The following is a 10,839-nucleotide window of genomic DNA, read 5'->3' on the forward strand; positions in this document are numbered from 1 at the left end:
TTTTCCCACAAATGGAGCTTTTTTTCGGTGGTATTTGATCGCCTGGGCATTTTTAATTGTTGGTGTTATAAACAAAAAAAGACCGACAATTTAAAAAAAACAACAATTTTTTAAAATTTTTGCCAGAAAACATATCCAGTAAAAAACTAAATTTTGTCATAAATTTAGCCAAAATGTAGTCTGCTACATGCTAAAGAAAAATCCCAATATGTGTATATTATCTGGCTAACGTGAAAGTTATAGCGTCTACAAATGGCGATTTATACTGGAATTTTTTTTATACTAGTAATGGCGGCAATCAGCGACTTATAGCGGGACTGCAGAACTGCGGCGGGCATTCTGACACTGGGGAGGAACTGACTGTCACTGACATCCCCAGTGACACTAATATAGTGATCAGTGCTAATAAGAAGCACTGGCACTGTACTAATGACACTGGGCAGGAAGGGGTTAACATCTGGGGCGATCAGAGGTCGTGTGTGCTGTGTGTGTTTTACAGTGTAAGCACGCTGCTTTGTATTGCTCTTCTATGCAGAGCAATACATAGCAGCATGCAGGAGCTGACAGTGGAGAGATCTGTATTGTTTACATAAAGACTTCTCCCCGTCAGTGTTCCTTGGCGATGGCAGGGTGCTGGCGGGGAATCACTGGCTGGGACCCAGTGATCAACAGCTGTAGCCGCCAATGGTGGCTTGGGTAGGGCGCGCGCGCACCCCCTACCCGAAAATACATCATATATATATATATATATATATATATATATATATATATATATATACACACATGATTTTGCGCAGCCCTGCTGTCCTGCAGCCGTAGTTCTGCTATAGGGCGGTCAGGAAGTGATTAACTGAACTAAAGGCAAAAATACTTACCTTGGTTCCAGCAACCCGACCCCTGCGAGGTCTGTCCTGGGGCCAGCATGTTCTCCCTGGCTTCTTTCGAGTGTCCATCTTGAGCTGCCTCAGTTGGCTGGTGCAGGATGACATCACTCCTGTGCATGTGCAGGAACCCTGGAACATAGGATGTGTGCTGAAACTGAGCTGAGTATGCACCGCTCATTGTTATTGTAATGAAGATTGCAAACAGGCAGGTAGGTGTATTTTATTGCGGAAGAGACATTGCATTGTATTCCAGGGACATTACACTGCTGATCTCTGTGGGGTTGTACAGCATTTACATAATTGCATTCAGTATTTAACTGTTTATTTCCAGGGACACTGGACTGCTGATCTGTGTGGGAATGAGTAAAGCAGATACATAATTGTAGAAAAAAACAAAACAGGGCGCACTCTCCTCATGCATTAATGCAAAAACCAAAAATGTATTAAAAAGATGCAAAAACATACTCACAAGCCATAAAGGTCATAGTGACAAGAACTCAAAGGTGCCAATCGTGGACAGCATGCATCCTCAGATAAAGCGCTAATGTGTTTCGGGAGTTGAACTCCCTTCCTCAGAGCAATAGATGAAGGTGCAATGCATTGGAAGGATGCTTATATATAGAACTAAATGGCAGTGGGAGCTGTGGCCACTCCCCCTCTGTTCACCAATTGCATTGGTGTTTTCATGAATTCACTAGCTAAGGACGCCATGACAGACCACTACTCCAAGTGCTTGAAAATATCTGTTTTTCATCATTTAAAGCGGCCGATCGATTTTTGTGCATTTCACATGAACAGACCTATAGTTACATTTATGCCCATCCATAACACAGCATTTCTTATACGGTCTCAATCAGTCCACCTGGTAAGCACTTTTCATCACTATTGGTTATCAATTCTATGGCCATCTTCTGTTATTACCATCACTGTTGCGATTCTCAGTCTAGTGTTGATGTATTGATTGCCGTAACACAGAGATTATCTTTCACCCGCACAGTCACTTACCACATGTTTAGGGACCTTTTATTTTTTTTTTGTGGGTATCATTTGGGGTGGTTTCATCGCTTTATCCCCACCCCCTTTGCTGCACAGAGGGGGAGTGGCCACAGCTCCCGCTGCCATTTAGTTCCATATATAAGCATCCTTCCAATGCATTGCACCTTCATCTGTTGCTCTGAGGAATGGAGTTCGATTCCCGAAACACGTTAGAACTTTATTCGAGGACACATGATGTCCATGATTGTCACCTTTGACTTCTTGTCTCTGTTTTTATGACCTTTATGGCTTGTGCGTATGTTTTTGCATCTTTTTAATACATTTTTGGCTTTTGCGTTAATGCACGAGGAGAGTGTGCCATTTTGTTTTTTTGCTGCTAGTATCAAGATTCCCCAATCTATCAAGGGCCGCACCTGATCAAGAGCACTATTCTATTTTGAGTGCAGCAAGAGAGATTTGAACACCAGTTTCTGGTTACTGTTGGAGATACATAATTGTGTAAAGTGTTTAATAAATGTTTCTTTTTGATTGTGGTCAGTGGAGGGGGGGGGGGGTGAGTACAACAGTTAAATAAATGTATACAGTGATGCTGAAAAGGAAGCTGCAGCAGCCAAAGTTGCATCCATCACTTACTTATGGAAGGGTCGTTGAGTACAAACAGATGCATCTTCCGTGATGAAGTAAAGTCTGTATGCTGAAGTGGTGAGCTGTGTTGTGCAAAAAAAAGAGGACCTATAACCCTTATTAGCGCTGTTTTATTTCCTCATAGACTCTGGATAGATGTGTTTGTGCTCTATTCAGTATGCCTGTGAAGATCAGCCATGTGGCCTTCCCCTGGTGCACTGCTTCTAGCAGGATCTTAGCACTGACCACATCTACTATAGTTATTTCAACATTTACCTGAAAACCAATATTTTGTGTGACCCATCTTTTTTTCTTGTTTTGTTTCATATTTTGATCATATTTCACACTGAGATGAGATTCTTGCTCCAGCTGTTGTGTGTACATCATGGAGTATGGCCTGCATTCCTGCTTAAATCTACTTAGATAATTCATCAAGCCCCACGTAGAATGTCCAGATATCAGTTTAGGGGAAATAACAATAAAAAAAAAGATCCTAGTACCTTGTGTAATTTTTCCCCAGGTGCATGCTTCTCAAAGATTTAAAGGTGTTTAACATTCAAACCATTCCTGTAGATTTAGGCTTTGTTTACACGGGGCATACTATATCATATGCCACGGGCCATGTTTACTGCACGGCCATGCACTTGTGTCCCGTGCATCTCTGCAGGCAATCCCATTGGTGCCTATTGGTACAGAGCATGGACACAGCTGCTGTTCCCAATATGAAATCCATGTGGGTGTGTCATATTAGGAGCAATGTTTCTGTCCGTGCAGCTGTTGTGTCTCAGTAGACATCAATGGGACTGCCCGCAAGAAGATGCACAGAACACCTGTGCACCTCCCTGTGGGTAAAAACAGCCCTGTAATGTTTGTGCGCATTATTGACATGGAAGCTGTAGGCAACAGCCATCTTGTCAGGTCTCAGCCATTTTATCTTCATGACCACAGTGATCTTACCCCTCCCTCCTCCTTTAATATATGGAATTCATTCAAGTTTTAACACACTTCAAAAGAGCCTGTTATCTCAACTTAGGGACAGCAGACACCAGCACACAGGCCTTGGTTAGAGTTGTAAACAGCGAATTGAGTACTGGCAGGATGCTTGTTTCTAAGGACCATTAAAACACTACAGATTAACACTTCCCTCTGACCTATCGTAAAACAATGACAAAATCTGTCTGTTCCGTCACACATGATGTGTAGGGCAATTAAAGCACTAGGGACACACAGCATGCCATAAAATGTCTACACAGAAAGCAGCCAGGCATAGGCAACATCTTTGAGACATCTGCCCATTTCAAAACTTAACAAAATCCACACAAAATTCATAAAATCCAACAGGACTAGGATACATTAATAATTAGCATATATTTGAAAGGGGAAAATCATACTGAACAAATCAAGGACATACATGATTAAGTTAGCACATACAAAAGGGGAGAAAGCAGTGTCTTCCCTCCTGGGTGATATACCCATCCAAAATACTCTGTGTTTGGTATCCCTGGACACAAAATATAATGCTGAACAATAATCTACCAGTTTCCAGAATGCAACTTGTACATAGTGGAAGATATTAATATTAGTATAAAACTGTGTGTAAGGGAGGGCTGCGATACAGTCATAAACATAGTGACCTCCTAGCCATGACCTCTTAAACCGGATAATTGGTCAGAGGGTCTCTGTCAACACCCCTTTGATACAACAGAAAAAGGAAGTGTCAGGACCCTCTGACAGCTCTTGTTTAACATCAACCAAGGAACACCTAACCGGACTTGAGAGAGTCACTGCACCATTTTTGCTTGAACAATTGGACTCTGCTAAAACCAAGGACTTTGCAAGTATTCTTCATTTTCAACTCCTTTTCAATTATCTGATGCTTTACTGTCTCTTTGCAACACCTTTTTTCTGTAAATATTTTATTTGCATCATTTTGACCTTTTCATTATTAAAACCTATTTAGAAAAGTGTTGAAATTGTCCCTAAGGCTTTTAATGCAAACTAAAAGAATCCCTGTCTGTTGAAAAGTGTTACTGTATATGACAAATCTGTGAACGTACCTGGCTGTTAGAGCAGAGCATGTTGCAGACATTTACTCTAAAATCATAGTTATTATTGCTAAGATTATGAGTTTTCTCCTTCTCAGTCAAAAGGTGATGTTGGTAACTTAAAGAGTTAATTACTTAGTAACTTAAACCAGTGACAATCGCTCTCAGGCTGCGGCACCTAGATTGTAGTCCCACTCACTGGAAAATCTTTGCGCAGGGTGCAGCTGAGAGTGGCATTGCTACGTAAGTGACAGCACAGTGTGAGATTGGCCAGTCCTTTGTCACGAGTCGTGAGAAGGGCTGGGGTTGGGCACCGCATTCGTCACAGGTCCTGCACAGGCTTACGGTATAGTACGCCCCGTGTGAATGAGGCCTTACCTAAAAACTAAAGTTTTTTGGGAAATTACATTACCATAAAACCTTTCGCTGTCTTGATTTACTATCCCAAAAATTATATAGTGAATCAAGCTGTAAAAATATGACAACAGGATAGTGTGGGGTTGATTTACTAAAGGCAAATAGGCTATTCACTTTGCAAGAGAATTGTCCCTTACCTTAGCGAACGTGGTGAAAATTCACTTTGCAAAGAATATCCAATTATGTGTAAAAAAAAAAACAACAGAATTTTTGTTTGCTAGCTTGCACATGATTAGATGATAAACATCATCAAAGCTTGCTAACACATCCCTTTACATGGGAAAATACCCTTGCAAAGTGAACAGCTCATTTGCCTTTAGCAAATCAACCTGCTTATCCATTTACTGTCCACTTAAGGAAAGAGTTTAGATAGCACAAGTGATGGAGTACACTCATATGATCACTTATGATATACTGTGCATTTGTTTCTATAAAATACCTTACATAATCAGTTCACATCCCAGAACATATCCATAAATTGTTTTTCAATTCCACATCAGGAGTTATTGATGCTGATATTGATGTATTATCGCATACATTATTGGCATTTGTTAATAACTGCAGACACAGGCGAAAGGAAAATGCTCAGGGTTGGTTTTTCCATCTACTTTCCCTTCTCAGTATATGTAAAGGTTATTTGGAGTTCAGTAGGAGTCATGAAATATTTATATGTTTCTTTAATATAGTTATATAACTTTTGTAGCTTAATATTTTTGCAATTCATATATTTTAATTTCTAAAATTTTTTTTATTAGAGATGAACCGAAAGGTACAAAAATACAACATCCATCTCTAAATCAACTGTAACATATATGGCTGATAGTATGTACATTTCATAAGTCAGAATCCATATACTGCTTAGTCAGATAACATGGCGATAACCAGCAAGAGACCTAAGCACAATTGAGATGGCAAGAACATCAACAATAAAATGGTATTATATTGGTTCGATTAGTACCGTTAGTGTATTATAGCCCATACAAATCTGTGAGCTTCTACCAGCAAATCTCGAACTCAAATAAATGAGAAGTTTCACAGAGCCAAAAAAAAGGTATGAAGATTAGGATAAGGTGTAGAAGAAGGAAAAATAAGTAAGAAGAAGAGAGAGAAAGAAAAAGAAAGTGTGCACCCTCTAACGACTAGGTACATCCCTCCATTCAATTCAAGAGTGTCCTGAGAGATAATTTATCCAGGGATCCCATGTTTTTGAGCAGACCAACCTGTCATGGAGAATGTCATACGTTGTTTGTTCATAATCCATGTCAGTTTGGCCTTTAGGAGTTTCAAGGAGATCATAGAGTATTTCCAGGATCTCGCTATTGAAATTCTGGCTGCTGAACGTGATCAGGCATCTCACCATATCCTGGTATCCCATCCACCAACCTCCCCAAAAGAGCCTGCTGTGGAGTCTTTGTTAGGATCACCTGAGTGAGGGAATAAATAAAATTATATGTGCAGATCCAAAACTGCTTACTGTGTCTTCCTGGCCACAGCCACGGAAATCTGTTCTCATCTTTCAATATAGGATAATGTATTAGAACTCTCATGTAAGATTGTATATATCTTAGATATATGGCTAGTGTGCTTGTCAAAAGCACTACATGAAAATAGTCAATTGGAGTGGAGGATGTCAGGTCACTGGTGTGTTTTAGGGTATTCAAGAGATGTGTAATTTGAAAGTATCGAAATACCTCCCTTGGGGGAAGATGATGCTTCTACCGTAGGACTGGTTTTTACAAGATTCTATATGGTCACAAAGACCTGCAAGGTGGATAAATCCCTTATTAGTTCACCATGCAAAAGTGGAAGGACTGAGACCCAGGGGGGAACATTGGATTGCCCAGCAAAGTGGCCACAGGGGTATGGGAATAGTATACCAGGTCTGTCTCTGGCCTTTAGCCACATCAGATGGTCAATTGGCATAGATGGGAGAATTCCATCTGCATCCACAAAGGACTGGCATGTCAGGAATAGAAACAAATCAACTGAGCTAAATGTGTGGAATAAAAATATTTGGTCAAATCTGGTACTCTCAGGCCACCTTTCAGTTTTGGGGTGAAAAGCGTACGTCTGTTCACCCTGGGTCTCTTGTCCCCCAAAATGAAATTCAAAAACTTTTGTTGGATGAGCCGTAGATCTAACATGTTTATTGAGATCAGTAGGGTGCAAAACATGTGTAAGAGTCTGGATAAGATGTTCATTTTTATAGAGTACAGTCTACCAAACCACAAGGGGAGGGCTAGACGTTCACCAGGTGAGGGCGTCCAGTAATTTCTTATATAGAGGAGGACAGATTACTCAGTATAGGGTATCTATAGAAGAGGTTAAATATATGCAAAATAATGGAGTGCTTCCTACTGCCATTTAAAAGTAAAATTGAGGGCTAGCAATTCATACATTTTCATATGCATATCATTTGAGTATGTATTATTAATATTTACTATCATATATAGTCTAATTCTGTTTTAGGTAAAGCACCTACTGAACAGTTATGAATTATCAATTAACATGGTAACTTGCTAGTATTGTTTTGGTTAGGCAGCACAGACTAGTATGCACTTAATCCCTATCATTTATTTTTATACAATTATTATATATTATCCTCGTTTGAATTTTTTTTTTTTATGAATGATTAGCAGTGAAGTTAAAAGTCATATGATGGAACCATGGCATGCAGGGATAGTCAGTGGACACTCCTGGAAGTGTTGAATTCTGGAATCTACAGAGATTGCAGTGCTGGAATAGAAGGAAGACAGGCTTCCAAAAGGGAAAGTATAACATCTCTTCTATTACAGGGATGTTTGTCAACCTGACATTGCTGCATTAAAGACAGACTGTACGGTATCTGTTGGTTATGTAGGATGGGCCTCAGAGTTTAGGATGTGAAGAACTCTACACAATATACTCATTCAATCTCAGCAGTGCTCAGACTAGTTCAGGACTTTTTTTTTTCCTGCAGCCTCCCTTGTTAAAAACAACTGTTCGCGTTAGTGTTTAACATAAATCAGTTTATTATCAGTTCATAAATCAGCAATTATCTCCAATTCTTAGCTCCTATGGATGCTGACATGATAAAAGGATTATCAGAAATATGGAAAATTGTCTCCTCTCCATTTGAAGGACCAACAGTTGTGATTCAAGATTCCCCAAATCAGAGAACTCTTCAACTGTTCATGTGTAAATATCTTATAATAGCAATCTAAGGTGTTTGCTTCTTTTATTTTGCATCCTTATTTACCACATTTCCCCATTTTAAAGCTGAACATATAACTTTAAATAGTTTGAGCCAAGCTGTTCCAAGTGATCTATTTCCCTGACTAACATACTGTATGATCCCACTGGGAGCATTGTATTGACTGTATGAAACATTAGCTACATATAGTATACAGTGCTGTGTTCTGTCAACAGGACAGGGTCTTCTCATCCTGATCCTGGAACAAAATTGAGTTGGGCTGAGTGCTGCTCAGCCCCTCCTAGGAAGTCTTTTATTTCATGAATGAATACAAGAATTTCTTTAATTGGCTGAGGTGGAGACCATAACATCATCTACTTGCCTCTCCACCTCAGTCAGATGACGCTTTGTATTCATTCATAAAATAAAAGACTCCCTATGAATGGCTGAGTGGGAAAGAGATATGGTTGCGGTGTTAGACGAGGATAAACAGAAAAAGATATTTAGATTGATACACGAGAACGTTATTAATTAAATAAGTGTTTGACATGATGGCATATTACACCGAGTATTGAGCATAAGATGAGGGGGGAAAATTCAAAAATGTGTTGGAGAGGATGTGGGGAGATGGGCACGGTGTTTCACATATGGTGGGAATGTCCGAAAATTCAAGCTTTTTGGAAGACAATAGTTAAATTGATAGAAATAATAACTGGAAATGACATAGGGTTAGACCCAACGATGTGTCTCCTACATAATGTTGAGACATCAGTAAATAAATATAAAGAATCAGGTGTATGGTACTATTTAAATGCTGCAAAACGTTTGATACCCAAGTTTTGGCAGAAAACAGAGGTGCCGAAGGAGGAAGACTGGATCAATAGAGTAAACCAGATTAGTAGAATGGAAAAATGTTACCATATGCAGGAAGATAGGATGGGAGTATACTATACGAGATGGGAAAAATGGGAAAAATCAGGATTGAAAGAGAAATATAGAAAACTATAAACTAGGACGTTACTTAAAGTTATTAGGCCTCGAGAGATTAGAGTGGGAGAGAACCTGCAGAGGGGAGGGAGGGGGAAGGGGGGTGGGAATGGGTTGGGAGGGGTGGGAAAGAAAAGAGTTATTAGAAGGGTTAAAGTAGAAATGTAATGAATATTTATATGTATTGTGTCTCCTTTTATGGATTTTTTGTAATAACATGAAAAACTAATAAATATTTAAATTAAAATAAAAAAAAAAAAGAATGGCTGAGCAGCTTTCAGCCCGACTCAATTTTGTTTCAGGAGTGTGACGGGAAGTCCCCATCCTGCTGCTGGAACACAACACTGTATATGGTATGTAGTTGATGCTACATATAGTTAATACAGCACTCCCGGAGGTATAATAGCCAGGGAAACAGATCATTTGGACCACCTTGGCCCAAGCAAAGTATTTAACCACTTCAATACTGGGAACTTATACCCCCTTCCTTCCCAGGCCAATTTTCAGCTTTCAGCGCTGTCGCACTTTGAATGACAATTGCGCGGTCATGCAACACTGTACCCATATGAAATTTTTTTCACACAAATAGAGCTTTCTTTTTGTGGTATTTAATCACCGCTGAGTTTTTTTATTTTTTTGCTACATAAAACAAAAAACACCTGAAACTTTTGAATAAAAATGCACTTGTTTTCATTTCTGTTATAAAATTTTGCAAATAAATAATATTTCTTTATAAATTTAGGTCAAAATGTATTCTGCTACATTTCTTTGGTGAAAGTAATAATTTAATTTGTATTTTTTTTTCAAATGTTTCTATTAATTTTTATTACATTTTTTCTTTTTTTTTTACGATTTTATTTTTCAGCACACCAAAGCAATACAATGTTAACATAGTAACTAGTAACATTGAACTATTCTTGGAAAGTGATCAGGATTTTTTTTTCCACATTATGACTGCTAATTCCAATGTATTTCATTGATATTTGCAATGTGCTTAGCTGTGATTGGGCAAAGCTGATCACATGATATAGATGGGCTGTGATTGGCCCTGTCTGTATCATGTGACTGCCTTGACCAGTCACAGCTAACAACATAATTGTATACAATGGATGGCATGGCAGGAAGCCATCCATTGTTATACAATTGACATGTGATCTGCTGTGATTGGTCACAGCGGTCACATGACTGGCAACGAGCCAGTGTAGTGATATGTCATCGGCTGTGTCCCGTTTTGACAGGACATCATATGATGCCCAGTCACAATGGCAAGTGTCCCGCCTGGCCGTCAATCTTCTATAGGCCAGGTGGGAAGGTGTTAAAGTTATAGTAACCTGGAGTTTAGCTTTACAGAATACATTGCCTGATTTCAAATTCTGGCCACGGTTACTTCCAGCTTCTTAGAACATCATTATACAGTACATCTCCGACAAATGCAGCCCCTGAAGATAGTCTCTACACATTTTTGTTTGTACAGTAGCACAGTGGAGATTTCTTAAAATAGAAGGTTTCTGTCTCACAAACACAAAAAAAAAAAAAAAAGGATGTGGAGTCTATATTTTAGGATAGTAGGCAGAATCATGCAAGTCATTAATTTTGCCCTTGGGCCAACTGTGCATTCAGACCTAATGGTTTACAGCACAAATATGTAGGTTTTTTTTTATATTTTTGAAAAATAAATTTATGATATACAATGAATGGTGGCGGTGCCCAGCGA

The sequence above is a fragment of the Staurois parvus genome, unplaced genomic scaffold, assembly GCF_062004578.1.
Source record: "Staurois parvus isolate SC_StPar_1 unplaced genomic scaffold, SC_StPar_1.0 ptg000734l, whole genome shotgun sequence".
Classification (NCBI taxonomy): Eukaryota; Metazoa; Chordata; class Amphibia; order Anura; family Ranidae; genus Staurois; species Staurois parvus.